Source organism: Haemaphysalis longicornis, unplaced genomic scaffold, assembly GCF_048455015.1.
Source record: "Haemaphysalis longicornis isolate Haplotype H1 unplaced genomic scaffold, Haemaphysalis longicornis Haplotype H1 scaffold_26, whole genome shotgun sequence".
Lineage (NCBI taxonomy): Eukaryota > Metazoa > Arthropoda > Arachnida > Ixodida > Ixodidae > Haemaphysalis > Haemaphysalis longicornis.
In genome coordinates this window covers 4,364,547-4,384,326 of record NW_027526319.1, presented here as the reverse complement: position 1 = coordinate 4,384,326, position 19,780 = coordinate 4,364,547, and the positions used below count along the sequence as shown (strand labels likewise).

At 47.4% G+C, this 19,780-nt stretch overlaps 1 protein-coding gene across 5 annotated transcripts in view; it reads right to left on the bottom strand.

Moving 5' to 3' along the window:
* Nucleotides 1-19,780, bottom strand: part of LOC144172816 (TNF receptor-associated factor 6-like) — a 334,329-nt gene that overhangs the window by 295,487 nt on the left and 19,062 nt on the right. For 3 of the 5 annotated variants that reach the window (XR_013323113.1, XR_013323114.1, XR_013323115.1), the window contains exon 1: nt 13,302-14,597. The exons of the other annotated variants lie outside the window; for them this stretch is intronic. The gene's annotated coding sequence lies outside the window, so the exon portion shown is untranslated. Of the gene's footprint in view, nt 1-13,301; nt 14,598-19,780 lie in introns of those variants that run through there. 5 annotated transcript variants of the gene reach the window in all.

Genomic DNA, 19,780 nt, shown 5'->3' with positions numbered 1-19,780 from the left:
CACTATTCTCTCGATGGATTGAACGGAAGTTTTTTCCAATGAAATTCAAATTTCGCGCCTTCACAGTGATATCGTATTCTATGCCAGGAACCTCTCTAGCGGGAGTTCTGTTCTTTTTGTGGTTGCTTTCATCTCGCACGTGACGGAGCCTTGCTGCGCAGTTTGGAACACGTCATTTTTGGCGGACACTTTTTTCGCTGATACTACCGTAAAAAACAAGTCAACGGCCCTTCCTAAGTAAATGAACAGAGGGGCTGACAGGTTTTTACACAGATTTTGCCTCAAATGTACCCGTAGTTTTCTTTGCGCGAAACAACGGAGAGATGTACGTTAAGCGCCAGCTGTTCAGGAGTTTCGAACGGTTATGACTATACAAAAGGCTTGGATTTCGAAGCCTTTGCTGGGGTCCGTTACGCCGCTATGTCATGGGGCTCTGTTTGAGTCCGTTAGGCGGCTGCGCCACCTGATTGCCGAGGTGGCTAGAAAGTGCAGCAGCGAACAAGCTACGACGACAAGGCGGGAACCCAAAGTTCTATGCACTTAAAATACTTAATTGCCATACGGAGTAACGCACGGGTAAACACCAGCCGCTGTAGGTTGAGACGTCGCTGCTTAGCCATCTGTACGGACTTCAGGGGAGCTTTGTTCAGAACTCATTTCGGATGTGCCACTAATGACTGCAGGTAGGCCAGGGTGTTCCATAGTCGACACGGTGACATCTACCAATACTAGGGTTTTCACTCCTATGAACCAACCCACCACCGAACACCCCTTAATTAAACAGCGTGCATTCCAAAGAGCTACCCGATTGCGAATAGGCTTAGGTGTCCGGAACTTGTGCAAGTTTTCGAGGATCGCCACCCACACGACTCCCTAAAGCAGCGGTCGGAAACCTGCGGCCGGCGGTTGCCATGCGATCCGCGAGGCAGTACTATGACCCTCCTACCAGATTGTCTTCAGAAGCCCCACAATCCCCCTGTCACTTTCTATACAAGGGCCGAAACGCCCGTTTTGACTTCAAATGTGGTTGGGCGGCCGACAAGAACAGAGAATTGGTCGCTTCCTGTTGACATTGTCCCCCATGTTCACACTTAGCCAGGTTATTGTCAATTTTTGTGGAGTAGTGCTTTGAATTTTCTGAGTTTTTTTCTTTCCCTGCATCATCACCGCACATGTCTAAATATTGTGTCCTCGATCAGGGCGATCGCTTCAGACAGAAAAATGTACCAAGAAGCAAAAGAAGTGGACAGTGGCGAATAGCGCAGGTGTACCCACCAATAAAGATCTAGAAACAGTGCATGGAACCGACACTATGCTCGTGCTTCATTGGGCGCTTGCCATACATTGCATCTCTTTGTAAATACAATTAAGCAACCGTGCATCCTGTCCCCTTTGTACTGCCGCCACATACGAATATAAAAGAAAAGTTATAAAGGATTTTTGGTCAGAAGTCTTAAAAAGCATCCTGCAACCTCAACTGAAAAGAATGATGCCAATATTGTTCCGGTGGTGCATTTGTCATCATGGGCAGTAGGAATGCAGGTTGCATGCCATACCACGAACAAAAGGAACGCTTTCAGCTGCTATGAAGGGCCGTGATGCCACGCAATTCTAGGGACAGATTTCCTTCTAGTATGTATCAGTATGAAATTCTATCCTTGCTGCTTTGGCTGCGGCTGGAGTGTTTGGCGGTGCATCAAGCACGACCACGCGGACCGCGCCCAGCGGCGCTACAGCCACTATTGCTGCGAACAAAACCTCGAAAGTTCACTCAGAATGGTTTAAATAGACAATAACGGTTTGCAATTCGCCACACAGAAGAAATAATTTCGTGACCTGGGATTTGTTCTACAGAACGATGTCCCTGTTTTTTACAAGATAATATTTTTAGGTTAGGAGGTCGAAATGGCGTAGGGTGAGTAGAGCTGCCGGCTCTTTATTTACGTGTTATTTGAATATGAGAGTCAGAAACACAGTGGTATTTCTTTCAGTCGACAAATAACTCGAAATTAAGAAAATGCTTATACTACAAGGGCAGATCATATTGGTGCTATTAACTGAATTTCCAAAACACTTACGTGCGCTTCATATAACTCCATAGTTTACGACGGTCACCAGCTATGAACACAGCGCAAATAGTCTACTCAAATTCTCTGATTTTGACGACGAAGACCGGGCAATAAAAATTTGAGCAGCTTCGGGTAATGTGATATTGCAAGTTATTCATCATCATCATCATCATAAACCCGTTTGTGTCCACTGCAATACAAAAGCCTCTCCCAAAGATTTCAAGATTTCCAGCCACGCCTATCGAGTGCTAGCTGAGTCCATGTTTTCCCCCAAAATTTTTGTGGCTTATCTCGCGAAGGAGTTCTCGGCTGAACCCTATTGCGTGTAACGTCTATGGGCAGCCACTCTGCCAAACAAATGGTCCACCTGTTGTCCCTCATTCGTGTCACGTGACCAGCCCATGCCCCCTACCTCCATGTAATTTGAACTAGATTGTCCTCCACCTTGGTCCGTTCTCTAATCCATGCGGCTGTTTTCCTGTCCATCAATATGACCCCTAGCATTCGGCATTTCATGGCCCGTTGTGCCGATTGAAGTCTCTTTTCAAGCCGTTTGGTGAGAACCAAAGTTTCTGCCCCGTAAGTCATTGCTGGAAGAACGAATGGAATAAATGGAAGACTTGAGTGACAGAGGTAGTTTAACAGTCAGAATGTCGGAGTTCTTACCAAACGCAGCCCAACCCACGTTTATTCTGCGAATAATTCCCCGCTCACGGTTTGGATCAGCAGCTTGGACTTGCCCAAGACATACGTATTTGGTGACGGTTTCCAAGACTTAATTACCCTTCCTGGAAGTGATGTACCGTGGCGTGTTGAGTCAATATTACCTGGGATGTTTTCGTGTATATTTTTAAGCCTGCAATCATACTTGCCGAGAGCAATTGGTAAGCTGCAAATCTTGCCTCCTCTGACTGAAAAAGACGATTACGTATGCAAATATCCGATTGCTGAGAAATTCCCCATTGATGCGCACTCCGGGTTTTCCTTCACCTCAGCTGTCTGAACACACCCTCCCCACAGGATGTAATTAATTGTGGCGATATTGTGTCTCCTGGCCGACCCCCTTTTGTATAGAAAATTTACAAGTTCTGTGATGGAGCCATATAGTTCACGTACATCCATCGTGTATATCTTTGAATAGCCCAATGTATGCCTCATGGACGCCGTGATCCCATAACGCGTTTATTATAGCTGAAGTGGGCCCTAAGTCCGATGACTTTCATAATTTGTGAATGCCTTAAAGCGGTGGATTATACTCTTAGCACTTTTCGATTACCTGGTTGATAGCGTGAACATAATCTAAAGTGTAGATGCCCTTCCTGAAACCGGGCTGTTCTCGTGGCTGTTGAAAGTCCAAAGCGGCACTGATGCGGTTAAGAATTATCTTGGTAAATAATTTGCAGAATGTGGAGAGCACGCTGATGGGCCTGTTGTTTTTATTCTCTTTGGCATCACCTTTCTTATATAGGAGAAGTAAATGCGCATTTCTCCGATCCTTTGGCACCCTTAACGAGCTCAAGCACTTAGAGAATAGGGCTTGATAGAATAATTGATTGATTGATTGTAGGGTTTACTGCGCCGACGCAACGCAGGCGATGAGGCGCGCCGTAGTGGATGGCTCCGGATTAATTTTTTGACAACCTGGGGGAGAGAATAGGGCTGCAAGCTTTGTTAGCACAACTTAGCATCAGAGGCACAATCCATCAGACGTAATGCCGTCATATCATGCAGCTTTGCCTTTCTTCAATGCTTGGGGCGCCGTGGTTACCTCATGTGTTGTAACCAGCGTTACGGGTTCCACACCATTTACAGGCAAACGTGAGTATAAGGCAGGGGTAGAAGCGAATAGGTGTCGGTAAATTTCCTGGGCTATTTTTGGTATATCATCGGTATTGTTTGTTATGTGACCACAGGCATCCCGGAGTGCATACATTGTAATTTTGGCAATACTGAGCTTCCGTCTAGTCGCTTTCAAACTGCCTCCGTATTTCATTGTTGCTTGAAATTTTCCAAAATTGAAAGCACAGATGACGGCAGTCTTGATGATATTGATCAATTTGGAGAGCTCTGGCATTTCTATTTGGTGTCGCGGGAGCCGGACTAACGTTTTCTGGCGCTGATCAATAAGGTTCTTTGTTTTCTGTGATAACTTGGATTCGAATGCGGGCGGTTTTTCTCCTACGGCTAGTGCTGACTCCATGACCGCATGTATGAAATGATAATTGAGAGAGTCCACATCATTGTTTTCATTAGAAACGAGAAAGAAATATGTTTCAAGTAACAATCTGGATTCGCCCAGTTTCCGCACAACGGGGGGCAGGTTAGGCGCCTTCTGTTTTAGCATCCTTAGTCATTGTCTTCTTAAATCGAGACTGATGCGACTTCCGACCACTGTGTGATCACTTGTTTTAATCCGGCCAATCACCTGTACGTCGTTAAATCGTGCGGGGAGTGCCGGGTAAAATAAAGTAAATTTCATTTTTAGTTTCACCATGTGAACTTTTTCAAGTGCATTTACTGTTCAGTCTTTTTAGGAACAACGTGTTCCTAATGGGGAGATTATTCTTCTCGGCAATAGAAACAAGCATGTCTCCGCGATTTTTTCTAGAACCTATGCCAAATTTCCCTACTGCATGCTCCCCTATATGTGGTGCCCCTATTTTTGCATTGAGGATCGTCTATAATGACTCTATGCAGAACTTTACGTGTCTAATTGCTAATTCAATGTTATTAAAGGGACGCAAACCGTGAAGTCCAGTCGGCCTAAATCTGAGGATTGTAGCATGTTATGTCAGTATACCAGTAGCTACGAGATCAGTCGGCCTAAATCTGTCGAATATAGCATGTTATATTATTATACCAGTAGCTGCAAGAGCAGTCGGCCTAAATCTGTACATCATAGCACGTTATATCAATATTTCAGTTGCTGCAAGAGTCGTCTGCCTAAATCTGTAGATTGTAGCATGTTATGTCAATATACCAGTAGCTGCAAGAGCAGTCGGCCTAAATCTGTAGATTGTAGCATGTTATACCAATATACCCGTAGCTGCACGAGCAGTCAGCCTAAATCTGTTGATTATTGCATGTTATATGATTATATCAGTAGCTTTCAAGAACAGTAGCCAACTAACGCAGAAAACTGTCGAAATTGTAAAGCCAATGATCCGCCAGCAGTTACTTTAAAGCACTATAATATGCGACATAAGAAAAAGTCAATGGTGAAGAGAGATTGGTTGCGCCCACCGAAGACACTCTGAGCTGAGAGACTAAAATGTAAAAGAACTGTATACGGGAAGTTTTGCTGGCCATGCGATTTTTGAAAAACACAATTCTCAGCCGGCAGAAATTTTAACACATCAGGGCTCAGTCCAGGAGGTATGCTTTGTCCCCGTTTTGTGTTCGTCAGTATGTTCCGCTTTGAGAACAGGAGCACTCAAATGTTGTACGCATCCGGGTGGATGCCCGAGCCGACCTACTTGCTGAACACTAGTTATACAGACCGTTTAAAGCACGCAGGTAAAGTGACTTTAAACAGGTGACGCTAGCAAAGCCCTCACCATGACTGGCCTTAAGCACAGCGATGTTTCGGTTTCTTCCGTAGCCTGCCATGGTGCTCAGCAATGTGCGCAGTTAGAAAGTATGAGAGTCACGCTGGAAAACTCTTCACGTAGCCGGATGTGCCAACTGCGATCGGGACCTCAAGGTCGGGGACGAATCGCCGTGCGAGCCTTCTTGGCCGCAACTTCAGAAAGTCTGTCCGTGCGCGCGGCCTTTTCCAATGCACCACTTTCCGCACTGTGAGAGCGACACTGAAGCCTGGCTGCGTTGGATCGCCATTCTCAAACGGAAATATTTGCTTCCGAGAACATCGGCAAGGGTGACTTTGTCAGGCAGCAACGGAAGGCTGTCGGCAATCGTTGGGCAGTTCATATCCAATCTACTTCGCCCCGCCTATTGTAAATCATGTCTCTTGTGTTAACGCGTATCGCATGTGTCGTACCGACAAAATGAGTCAACCTTTCCATACAGCCGTTCGGAGCGGTGGTTCCCAGACTCTGTACTAGTTTTGGCTGGGGCATATCAGCGTTGCCCTAACAAAAACCGGCTATAACATCCAGCCATAACAACCACAAACTTCATAACAACAACCGTGACTATGTTTTTACAATACGCGGTGCTTCTGCATCATTTCGCGGATGTTTTGCCACGCGCGACAAAAGATACGGAAGTAATATTGCGATAGAGGAGCCCCAGCAAACTTGCCCTTGTGTGGGCATGTCTCACTGTGCTCCAAGCGCTAAAAGGCAACCGGATATATTTAGAGAAGGAAGACGATTCACCTATATCGGCTCGACAAGCTGTGCCACCATGCGGCTGGTTGGCTGCGGTCGACGTTACTTTGCAAAGACATCTTTTAATGCATCGTTTCCTCGGTGTCACGCGACAATACGAAACAACCAGTGGGAAAAGCAGATGTTATCAGTGACATGAACTTCAACCGAGACGGCCGCCTACTTATTTGATCGAAGGAGCGGGTATTTTCAACACCTGCTACTACGCGATGGAACCTCGTCTGCATTAATTCCTTTGTATGCTTCGCCGGCGTCATCAAACCCAGCCCATAAAGCGAAGAAACACGATGGCCCAATTTGCGGGACGCCGCTAAACCCAAATGGTACTGAAAAAACACTTTATGATTGGCTTTTAATCTTTTCGATTAAAGTGAACGCCAATGACAACTGGCCCAATTAGCGAGATGCCGCTAAACCCAAATGGTACTGAAAAGACCCTTTCGGATTGGCTTTTAATCTTTACAATTAAAGTGAACGCCAATGACAACTGGCTTTCGGGAAGATGGCGACGACCGATTGAAATCGGATTCGGCTTGCTTTGCCCACTTTCGGACCTGCTCTTAAACGCAACGAAAAAACAATAGGGAAAGGTCGGAGAAGAATGCCACCGTTAATTGTTTACTTCTCAGCAACCAAAGCCTCGTTGTTTCTCAAAAGAAACGCATGGAATCTACGAAATGCGTGCAACATTGGTGAATTTAAAATAATTTATTTGTTATAATAGTGCGAACTGAAATAATTTGGGGGCGAAAATTCAAAATCAAAATACAAAGCAAAACATGGTTGCAGAATAACTCAGCTTATCTTGGATATGCAAAGCAAAAACATGGCTCAGTCTGGTTGAGTCTTGGTTTCGCTTGGCTAACCTTTGATGTAGCTCTATTGCCGACCTCGGCTCAGAGCCGTTCAGCCGCGTGCAACGCTCAAAGAACGAGGCCCTTGTCTCACTCTCATTCATGGCGAACGCGCCGTTCCTCTCTGCCGGGAGCAACGCGAGTCACATTGCCCGATACGACCCTGCGGTGCATGCGTGGGAGGCTGCGGGTTTGGTCGGCTGCCGATCAGCTCAGGGGCACCTCCTGTCGCGGCCGCCGCAGCTATATGAGCAGAACCAACGTGACTAGAATTAACTCAGTTTCCAAGCTCCGCCGGAGGGGCGGCCCGCGTGGCGGCCCGCGTGCCGGCCACGAGAACTAGTAGAGCTGTAGTCGAGTCTTGCGCTACTGTCGGCGCGTCGTCTTGTACTGCGACTGGCCACTGCAGCAGCCGTTCGCGGCGGGCTGCCGCTTAGACGTACCGCGGGTGGCTTTCTTATAGTGCTAGTACTAAACTTAAACAATTATCTTTCCAGTCGACAAGCTCAAAGATATTCGTCCTTCCAATCGAAATTCCGCATCACATTTGTGCACTGAGTAGATATGCATATGGTCGTCTGTATGCATTGACCGCATGCATTGCTAATTGGTTGGCTTAGAATCGGCGGTAGGCCGCGGCTCCCAAGAAAGACACCGAGTCCCAAGAAACCACACCTTTAGTCAGGTCAGAACCGAACCCGTCCTCAGACGTTCTATCTCCTCGAGGCCCAGGCACGCACTGCCTCAGTCCCTCGTCTCGTTCCAGCGCGCACACGCTGCGCGTGCCCCGAACTACCTCTTTCTCCTCCTTTTCTGCGCGCCGTTCCCGCAAGGCCTATATTTGAGCTGTCTAGATTGCGTTTAATTTCCATATAGGGGAGTGCATAAGCGAGTGAGCATATTCAGCGTAGCTTTGATAACTACTGGGCAGTCTTAGCTCGACCAAAAACGACCCAACACATTTGTAAAAGAAGTGCATTTATGCCTGTGCGGCAGTGCGACAGTTTTTCTGAATCTCGTCATTGCGAGGTCCCATTAAACAGCTTCCAATGTAGAGTTCCTATGCTCAACTTTTACATACGCCGAGCTAGTGTCACCCCATCTGGCATTAGTGCTGTTTGTGGTTCATACGAGACATTCCATCACCAAATATGAAAGTTCGCCCTGCAGTTCGCCCTAGACATTGGCGAAATGAAGTTAAAGCTTTATACCGCCATTTTAAGGTGTAAATTTTACGTCAGATTTCGTAATTTTTGACCACCTATTTTATGTCTTTAACTCAAGAAATCCCTTCAGGTGATCATAGAAAGCGCCACTGCGAAAGGTGAATGATCCGGCAATGAGGAAGTTTTTTTTAAAGGCCAAATTGTGCATAACAGGACTCAAGGATGCGCAAGAAAAATCAGTAATTGAGTGCCTCAAATACATTCCAAAAGGGAGGTGCTCGATGGAAGCAACGAAGGTGTAAATGATTTTTTATTAACCTCGCACTGATGCGATTCACAAAAACTGTCGTACTGCCACGCGGGCCCGAACGACCACTCTCACGTGTTTGCCTGAAGCCAGGGAAAGCACGTGTTTTGCCTGGCCATCGTGGGCGTTAATAGCGGGCGCCTCCTTCACTCCACAAGGTTTTCTTTAAGCTCCTCGGTGCAAGCGCGCATGCTTTGCAGCGGCCAACGTTACTAGTAACGTTGGCAGCTAGTGTGTACACTGTGTTCGTCGGTCATTTTTCCGACTGTTTTTGAGCACGCAAAGGGGCTTGCACGAAGACACGTACATCGTGTACAAAGTGGGGCGAGGAGCAACAGATTCATCCACGGTTCAGCATGCCGACTTGCTTTGCGCCGGGGTGTAAGAGCGGCTGCCGCAATGGCGACACCGCTTCACGCCACTTCTTCGGGCCACCAAAAGACCCTACTGAATTCAAAAGGAGGGAGCACGTTTTACATAGCAAAGATGAGAAGCTATCTGCGAAATGCAAGGTGTTTTACATTCATTTTGAGGATGACGACATTGTAAAGAACTACGGTCCTGTTGTTGCTGGACAAGAACTTTTGATAGCACGCGGAAAGTGGGAGCTCGCGCCCGGTGCCTTTCCGCGTTTGTTCCCAGCACCTCTGCACGATATAATGGATCCAAAATGTTCGAGATCAAGGCCCAATCCCCCCCTCCCACAAAAAAATAAAAAAAACACTCTGTCTCGCAAAGAACCAGTGCCTAGTTTTTCCGCGGAGGAGCCGCCGAAAGTAGAACAGCAAGATGAAAGGCAAGCGATTAGCAACGCTGCCGTGACCAAGAGTTCTCCTGGCATCACACTGACAATTACCCGCCGCGGTGGCTCAGTGCCTAAGGCGTTGCGCTGCTGAGCACGAGGTCGCAGGTTCGATCTCCGGCCGTGGCGGCAGCTTTTCTGGTGAGGGCAAAAGCCAAAAACGCCGTGTGTTCCCGATTTCGGCGCACGCTAACGATCCCCAGGCCGTCAAAATTAATCCGGAGCTCTCCACTACAGTGTGCCTCAACACTTGCGCTGCGTCGGCGCGTTAAAACCTACAATTAATCAATCACACTGGCAATTGATAAATTCTCAACTCTCGCGTTGCCTTCAAAGCAGTGGATTTTCGAAAGTTTTTAGGACGAGGTAACCAACACAAGCTGTAAAATTTTTTATACTCACCGGCTCGTGAATGTAGACTTGTTTGTGCAAAAGAGTTGTAGTAGACTATCAGTCTAACAGCGCAGTGAACGTCTACAGCCCGCAACACATGCAGCTGTCGTACAGTGTAGAAAGTGCTGCGGACATGGAACGCTTGCTTGGTGAAGTTGAAGAACTGAAGGCGTGTGAACGAGCACTGGTCAATACTGACGACTCGCGACAGAGTACGTGCGAAGAACTGCTTGGTTCTCACATCGCAGCCAATCTGTCCGAATTGTTTAAGGCAGCGAAGAAATATCCGACTGCAGAGACCAGCGAAAGCAACCGTTAAGAAGCTTAAAATTAATCTTAGAAGAATGTTGCTTAGGACCGCAGCAGTCGATTCTTAGCCCACCGATGAGCAATGCATGCGGGACAATGCGTAGAGACGAACTTGCATACAAATGCATACAGCATATCCCCTTAAGCAGTGCACAAATGCTTCGCGGGAACGTCGACTCGCAGGTTAATAGAAGTTTGTCGACTGAAAGAATGATAGATAATCTAGTTTGGCAGTAGCACTACTAGAAAGCCGCCGCGAATAACTGCGCGGCAGCCCGTCGCCGCCGCCGCAGTAGCAGACGACGCGCCGAGTAGTAGTGGAAGATTTGACTGCAGCGCCGCTAGTTCTCGCGACCGCCGTTTTGGCCACCATCCTCCGCTGGCGGAGATGCGGAGCTCCGAAACTGAGTTTATTCTAGTTACGTTGAGCAGAACGGGGCAATGTACGCAGTCCCGACAGCGGGCCCGGCGAATCAGGGGATGCGCTTCGAGGGGTGTGTCGCCGGGGCTGTGTCTCCGGTCAAAACGACAACTTCTGCATCCTCCGCGAAGCCGCTGGACGAAAGCAGTAAAGCTCTGCTTTAAAAAGAAATGAAGAGAACTCTATCTTACAAATATGTCGGCCACCACAGGAAGCAATAAATAGGCAAAAGGTAAAAATAACAACACAAACACTCGTGAAAATAGATCGGCCGTGGAACGGTATGCATTCGCACAGAAGTGCATTTCACATTTAATAATTTATTCGTTATAAGCTCGAAATTTAAGAAAATTAAAAAAATACGAGAAGAAATTACATTACTACAAAACACATCAAAATAAATTTTGAGAATTACGGACGATTACAGTACTCGTTATAGCGAATCTCGGGTGCAGCGCCAAGTGCAGCCTTCTCGGCCACGCCACGTAGATGCTGCATCTAAGAACGTGTTCGCGTGACCGGCGAAAAGCGGCGGCGCGCTCTCGCCTGTGGCAGGTTGTTGTTGTGAATAGTATTTCAACCCCCTGGGCAAATATCACGTGGTTCGGATGAGCCACGCAACGAGGAGCGTATCTCACTCGGTCCCCTCACACTTTCACTAAGCATCGCTTCAGACGAGCGTCTCGTGCGGGCTCATCGCACTGCCTTCTCTTTACACTTTCGCCATTCTTTCTTCCGACGTTTTCTTTGTCTTCGCTTGTTCGGTTACTACGCAGTAGTCGCCGCCAAACCACAGCAGCGACCGCCAAAGTGCTGCGCATTAAAACTCACTGTCCTTCCACTGTTTGAAGGATGGTGACCAGTTAAGCTAGGTGCCGCCTGAGTAGCGCAGAAAACAAAAGAGCCTTGTGTTTAATTGGAGATCGAGCGTACGTTGTGCTAATGGGCTGAAAGAAACTTGGAAGCAGAATGTTTTATTCTAGCGACGAACAGGAAGCTGTCATTTCCCTTCCGCGTCGTACGCATCTCATTGTGACACACCAACTCAAGCAGCTCGAAGACGGGGGAAAGCAGACAGGTCGCATGGAGCCGTAGAAATCCATGTTTATATCTGCCTCCAGCAGACCGCACGTGTCACCGGTGAGTGCGCAATGGCTTGCTGCGTATGCATGCAATCGACACCATTCACCCCATTTACGTATTAACCGGAAACCGGAGAAGTGGGTGTGCTTAGCTCTGAAAGACACCGTCGAAAATGACCCTTCGGAAAACCTTCAAGCTCGACGCAGCAAATACGGGAAAAAACGTCACACTGAGCCCTTCACAAATCCAACACCTACCTCTTGTGTGCGACACATTTCCTGTCTACGATAATGTATTCACGCACGTAAATGTAGAAACCTCGGCATATGCAGCTTCGTTGCAAGAAATTATTAGGGTGAACGGTAACGAAATATAAATGTGAATATTTTCTTCGTCCACAAGACAAAAATAAATAACTGAGTATCCCCGCGAAAAAACAGAAAAATTTGCGATAGCGTACCTACAATGTCACTCCGTGATTAAGAACAAAAATGCATAATTGGCGGAGCCAGTATATTGTCTCATTATTAACAGCGTAAATGGATGCTGTTCGTCGGATATAATACACAAAACCGCAGTAATAAAGAAATAGAAATTTTAGGGGATATAAAAGTGAAAGAAATAACACATAAATGTTATGCATCCTATGTAAAAAAGAATACTGAAACATAAAAACCTTTATAAAACCGTGGAAACAGGAATACAATAAGTGTAAAACCGAACAGCCGTCTAAGAGTAGCACTTGCAAAAAAATTTCTAATTGGCTGACACATTAAATCGCTGTGATCGTGGTAATGTGGGGCACTGTTTGTTGTAGGACATTTTGTAATTAGTGGTTTCATATTGAATGTTTTTGCGGGTAGAAAAGAGGCCCAAATGTTTATAAATAAGACAATAAAAAAATTCCACAATAATATGGTACTTCGGAAGAGTGGAAATTTTTTTTTTTGCATTTTTTGTGGTTTACGCCAGTTAGATGGAACTGTGAGAAAATTCTACGACGCTTTAGTCTTGCTGGAACAGACAGATTCGCAACGAGCCCGAGTAAGAAGGTCGTAATTATCATAGCGGAACTGAAAAGCCTTTTTTGGATGAGGATGGTTTGACCATAAAAAGTATATGCGTTTTTTTAGACCTGGCAATACAAAGTTGTTTTGTGAGAAGTAGTGACGCAGGAAATTCAGAAATTTTCGTCTAACCATTACTGCTTATTTATTTGTAGATATTTTTATATCAGAAAATAATGCAATGGTGCTTGTAGGAATTAAGGATCTATTTCGACGTGAATTTTCATAGGGGAAGTGTGTGCTTCCGCTAAAATGGGCATTTTTCGGGTTTATGAGTATTGCTAGTATTATGTACGCGCTAGTAAGCCTTACTCGTTAGCCCTCCTCCGGAAAATGCGGCCTCTTCTGAGTGAATTTGCAACAGTACATAAACTAAGAATGGACCACGAAATTGCACTTGCATCTTTCTGGACGGGACCAAGGAATCCGCGAACAGTGAGTGAAGTGGAGATTTTACTAAAGGTGTGGGAGGCCTCACCTGAGGAGCATTCGGCCGTCATCGGTGAAGCCCCGTAGAGCCAGTGGTGCTGTGTGGAAAATGAGGCTGTCAGCTATAGTGCGAACGTCACTGCTTTCTACCGGTTCTGACAACATGGGCTTATACAATAAGATTGTACTTGGTGTCACACAGTACTCCAGTTTCTGGTCTTTCTCTGGGTGAAGGATACTAAACCTGATTTGGAGATTGAACGGCCACTCGAGATAGCGATCCAGTTTCCCTTTGTGGAGTCCACATTTCAAAAAGACTCTCTCGACGCTAATAAAACTAACGCCGACCGACACGCAGTAGCCTCTCAGGTGCACCTGCTCCAGCATAATATCTGGGACGTGCTGGTATTTAACTCTTTCCATTAGCGACCCATATTCCTCAAACGCCCACGTGTGCGTTGTGGCAGCTGGAATGATCGAAGGCAGGAGAGCCAATGCCTTCTGGCGATCTTTAGCGCGGCTGTTTTTGGCCCAAGCAATCTTGGACGTTTCCGGCGCCAAACTATCGGTGTGCACCTCTGGAGATTCTGCAGAGTCTGGCATGCGTGTTTGTCGGCTGCGAATGGTGCTTCGAAGGAGGTCACTCATTCGATCGTATGGGCGATCAATAGCTTGTGCAAGTCGATCCAACTCAGCGTTAGTTTCCCGCTGTCCGTCTCCCATTGCTTCCCTGAAAGCAGTGAACTGTGTAGCGAGCTCACTCTGGTCTATTCTTGAGGAAATTGTGTCGGTTATACTTTGCTTGAAGGACTCATTTTTTTCCACAAAGCTGTTATAAAATGTCTGCTGATTAGCATACGCATTGTGCATGAACTCGTCAAGCTGATCTTTTAGCTTGGCCGTTTGGATCGTCATTTGAGTAAGAATTTCTTGAAGTATCCTGGTTTCAAAGCTTCTCTGGTCCGCTTCTTCGTGCCGAGGAGCCGTAGCCGTGACGGCGATTTCCATAGTGCTGCCTATCTCTCTCAGGTCGGCTTGAATCGACGACATGGCCATTGAGACAGCATTGCGTATTCGCTGAAAGCAAATGGAAAGGTCGGACCTTGTCGCAATCAGATTTTCTTGTCCTTGGGACGCGTTTGTTCTCGCATGGACTGCGGCGGCAATAGGTTCCGTCGAGGCGTCACAGCGAGATTGCAGATGTGCGCACACGTCCCTCGCAAGAATTTCCGCCGCGCATTTAGGGCACCTTGCCGAGTGGTGCCCGCACTCGTGGTGAAAATGCTTGGAAATGTCCGCAGCAGCAGTGACCACATTGCAGCCATTGCGATGATTCCAGCATCGAACCTGCAGCAGAGAAAAAAAAAAAGGGTTAGGACACTAGGCCTCCTGCTCTCTGTAGCAATTACGTTACTCGCGACAGGTCTTTGGAATTCGTGACTACGAAAAAGTAAACAAGGATTTGAATGCCATGTGGAGGTAATTTAAACAGAGTATTATATATATTAACAAATAAGGATTGGTTACAAACGCGCAGTGTGAACACGTGGTACACAAATTATGCTTACGAGCCTGGGCAAGACATCTTAGCCCTACTCACGTATAGACTAATGAACATACATATCGGATAGCACTTTAGGGGCACGAAGATTTAACAAACACAGGCACGGCTGTCGGATACTTTGTTATTTCTGAACGTTGCAGGGCCAGAAATAACTTAGACTAGCAAACGAACGTGGTGAATTCCACGTAGGGCAGTATAATTAGTGGTGTAACACATAAAAGGCGTGAGAGCACACAAGTTACTCCTAATCCCAGAATCGCCTGAGGACGCATTGGTAGAGAGAAGCCCCGAGATTACTTTGTCGAGATTGGTGCACATTACGCGCATCAGCGAAATCCCGTTTGATATATATTAATCGGCATGTGACGTAATCAAGACTATCTGGGAGGAGCAATGCACACTTTTGCAGTGAAACCCTAAGCCGAGCCCTTCAACCTCCCGCTCTTCCCATATCCTAATGGCTGACTCGTAAAATGGATCCGCAAATGAAGGTAGATATCTCGCGAATAATTTGTTGCTCTCGGTCTAATTGGAACAAAAATTGACCCTACATTACGAGTAGTTTATAAATGAGCCTAGGTTTAGTTCCTACAGAATAACAGGAATGTATGATGATGATGGGACGGTTTTCCTTGTGTAAGGGCAGCTAGAACACTTGCCGCCCTAATAACAGAATGCAATCTTGATCTTGGCAAACGCAGACGCCAGAAATTTCGGCGTAGATATCACATCGTTTCTGTGCTGCCTTCACTAGCTACGGGGTTTCAAGAACACATTCTCACTTTTACATGCGTGCTGGAACAAAATCCTGGAATAGGCGTTTGGGCATTTGTCCGGGAATTTCTTGCAATTCTTGCAAAGTAAAATTATTTAGTATATCAACAGTCTAAAGAATATTATAGAAGTTCGCTGAAAAAGGTAGTTTACCCCGAAGACCTACGTAAATTGCCTGCATATTAAAGGCAATCCCTACAGTAGCCAAAAGAGAAATTACGCACGTATCTGCTTGCTTCGCTGCAAGTGCCGGTGAAAGGCGAGTTCTCCCCCACCCGTGCCACTTCACGGCCTCTTCTGGAAATGGAATCCCACGCAAACGTTGGAATCTACAGATAGCGAAGAATTCAGGACTGCTTCTAGCTTCAATTATTATAGTGTTCCGAACAGCGCAATGCAGTTGAAGTACTACCATTTGAAGATATTCCACGGGCATTGTAGCAAAACCGGAGTGATATGGAAATGCGGGTGGCATTTGTGTACCATTGATTGCTTCTGGCCGCAGTGCTCACTACGCTAATCGTCTTATTTCTGCCAGGCTTCGTTGGATTGACTCGCGTTTTTTAACCAGCATAGGCAACATATATTCGGGGCCCTGACCACGTTTCGCTGTGTAGCAAGGGTTTTCCTGTTCTTCGTGATACTTCCTACGGGTCTCGATGGACAGGACGCTGGTAAAACGCTCTGGAGTCGTTTTGCTGGCGTCTGACAACATGATCCATGTGTATACGAGGCCAGCGTGCTCTTCGGGTGCCAGCTCCAAATATTAATCTTCGCAAAATTTGCGCCTGGATGTTCGTCGGAGCGCGGACGGGGAGAAGCCACCAGGTAAGAGCAGCAGCGCAAAAAAGACTCAGGAGATATACATAAAGCTGTGTTTCAATGGATCAACTGGAAAAAAACCAGGGTAATGATGAGAGGACACAGCTGGTCACTGGACACGCGCCGTCGAAGCCGATATGGCGAAGATAGAACCCCCGTTGGCCCTACCGCATCACTGCACGTGCCCCGAACACTGTGCCTTTCAAGTGACGCTCATTATTCGGAATTCATCGGTACGGTGTATACGGCGACCGGCTGTCAGAAGCAACACGAGCTATTACACGTGGTTGAGCAAGGCAATGTGCCGATGCAGCGTAGTGGGGGAAGCGTAGCGAGGCGAAAAGGGCCGGACCAGCACCGAACCCAAGGGTGGGCGACTTCTGTATTAACACCCGCCGCGGTTGCTCAGTGGCTATAACGTTGTGCTGCTGAGCCCAAGGAAGCGGGTTCGATACCCGGGCAAGGCGGCCGCTTTTCTGAAGGGGTGGAAAGCGAAAACACCCTTGCGTTTGAGATTTCAGCTGAGGTAGAAAGGCCCCAGCTGATCAAAATTAATCACGAACCCTCCACTACGGCGTTCCTCATCGCCTTTGTAGCGTCGGCACGTTAAACCGTATAACGAAATCAGATGCTTCTGTATTACACAATTTTGCTTGTTGCATCTTCCGGCACGAAGCACCTGTTTTCACCTATCCTAATGCTTGATGGCAAAGTTCGATGGTTTCAACGCGCTTGTCTTATTTGGCAATTTTTTTATTTTTCCGTAGCCTGCCAGCCGTCCGCTATCAGCCGTGCTCACCAAGCGTCCGAGGAAATATGTTATCAGCTATAAAAGGAAATTACGTCTGAGGCAGCCAGATACGAGGGCTCCGAGAATGCCGAGGAATGCCGAATCGGGAATGCCGAGCAGCGGCATTCAAACTGTTCATAGGACGACAACAATACTACGGCCGAGGCAAAAGAAGAGGTACGCGATTTCACAAGACGTGGCGTCTTCTCAGACGTAGCGCCTGCGAACCGAAGTTTGTTCAACACGCCGTGTGTACCCCCGTGCTGGGCAGACATAGTCGCCAGCTGTGCCCGCAACTTACACCGCCACGAAAGCGCATCTCCGACGAACTAAAACAACGCCGGCGCCAACACTGTCATCCAGCTTAAAAATGGGGAAAAGAGTAACGCCAGGCTATCGTAAAACCAAGGAAAGCTTGCATTGTAAATAGAAACAAACTAAAATGTGCTCCAATAAGAAAATCGAGAATCCGGCACATGAATTCCAAAATAGCTTAAGAATTTTTACGGCCGTGTAACCACCGCAAGCTCCGTCCACCAAACGACGATTGGAGCGACGCAGCAAATTTAAAAATCCTTATAAATCGGCCAGCATGGGATGACCGAAAGAAGTCACGTAACAATCGCCGGCATGACACTCCAGAGAGGAGCGGCAAAGCCGATCTCACAATCGCGAAAATACAGGAAATCTTTGACCATTTAGCCGACATTGTAAAACTCCTGTAAAGGAAAAGTGCATAAATGGCAAAAAAAATTCACCATCTTCCCGTAGGGGAACCCTGAGTAGCATGCGAAGCAGCCATGGGGTCGACTCAAGTTCCCATTAGTTTTTCAGTTCAATCGCGGTGTTGCGGGAGGAGAATGAGGGGAGCGGAGCGCGAGCGCGTCATTTATACCGCGGAGCTACAGTGGCGCCCCCGCGGAGTATGCAGCGGCTACCGTCGTGTCTCTAGCGGTAAGCTGCTTCGCATTATCGTGCGCGGAGCCACAGTGGTTGCCATTCGTTGCGCAATCCCGGAGAGTAAAGGAGGTTCGGAGAGGAGTGGAGGAATGCCGGAGAGGAGTGGAGCGTCGGAGAGGAGAGGAGGAATACCTCGCATACTACTCAGGGTTCCCCTACGAGAAGATGACGACGGTGGTTCAACGCGAAGCTATCTCGTGGTGGATTCTTTTGTTGGACAATCACTAGAGGCATCCTGCCACAATTATCATTACCGGTGCCTGGCTGGCATGCGCAGTGGGGGTGTGGTACTCAGGGTTCCCCTACGGGAAGAAGACGACGGTGGTTGATCGCGAAGCTATCTCGTGATAAATTCTTCGGTTGGCCAATCCGTATGGGCATCCTGCCACAATCGTCATCATCGGGGCCTGGCCAGGCATGCGCATTTTGGCTGTGGACGCCGCACAACGGCGCCCACACAACGGCGGAGGGAACAGACTCGACCATAAGCTGCTTCGCATCTAAAATGATAACATTTGTGCAATCACTGTTCATGAACCGGATATTAAATGCAGAGCATTTCAATAACTCCCGATGTCACCCGCGTTGACGTCCGTAGTCCGCACCGTCGTTGTCCCTACTATATAAAAAAAATACTATCCGGCGCCTGGTTTCGATCCCTCGACCCTGCGGGTGGAACGCAATGTACATGGTGCTCTACCCACTGCGCCACAAAGCCGACACAGAAGGGGACGCTACGAAGGCGCCTTATATCGTTCACTCATTCACATTACTGCTGACGAGCGCTTTCTCGTCAGCAGTTGCCACAAGTGCAACAACATTAACGTAACGCAAACTACTTAACGTCGTGCGCCCCCAGAAATGCTCTGCATTTGATCGTGCCCCTCGCGAGGGGGACGTTTCACTGCGTCTTCTCTCGGTCACGGGACCCGTGGCACCATCTGGCGGAGGCGCGGCACAACTCGTAGCACTTTCTTTGAAAAAGCGCCTCGAAAGCGCGGCAAATATGAAATAGGGATGACGCGCTTTCTTCGTTTCAAAATAGTAGAGAAAGTTGTCTCGCTGGACATTGAAGCTCGATTGGACCTTTCGTCTCGTTGGATCTTTCGTCTCGCCGATCACGTGACGAATTGGACCTTTCGACTCGTTGGATCTTTTTTGTTTGTACGCTGACCTTTGCTTGTAATCGTACTAACGCTGTATTTTTATCCTCCCCACCATGTACCATGTGTTATTCAATGTAATCCACTCCCCTCTGTAATGCCATTTAGAGAGAGAGAGAGAGAGAGAGAGAGACAAACGGAAAGGCCGAGAGGTTATTCATGCTTAGAGCCCGGATTGCTACTCGACATTGGGGTAGAGATGTGCAGGGGATGAAAGAGAGGCCAGGCAAAAAAGAATGGAAAATAGCAGGGCCGCGCACACTATTAAAAATATCCTCGCGTAGTTCATCAAGGCGTCCGTCGGATTTAAAAAAAACTAGGAAGCGCCCCGGTAACAACAAAGCCAGGGTGGCCACAATGGCATGAAAGAAATTTTTTTCGTCAGGTTTCGTGATCATATCAAGGTTGCTTCACTCTCAAAATATGTGTTCACAAATCCCGTACTTGCGCGCCGG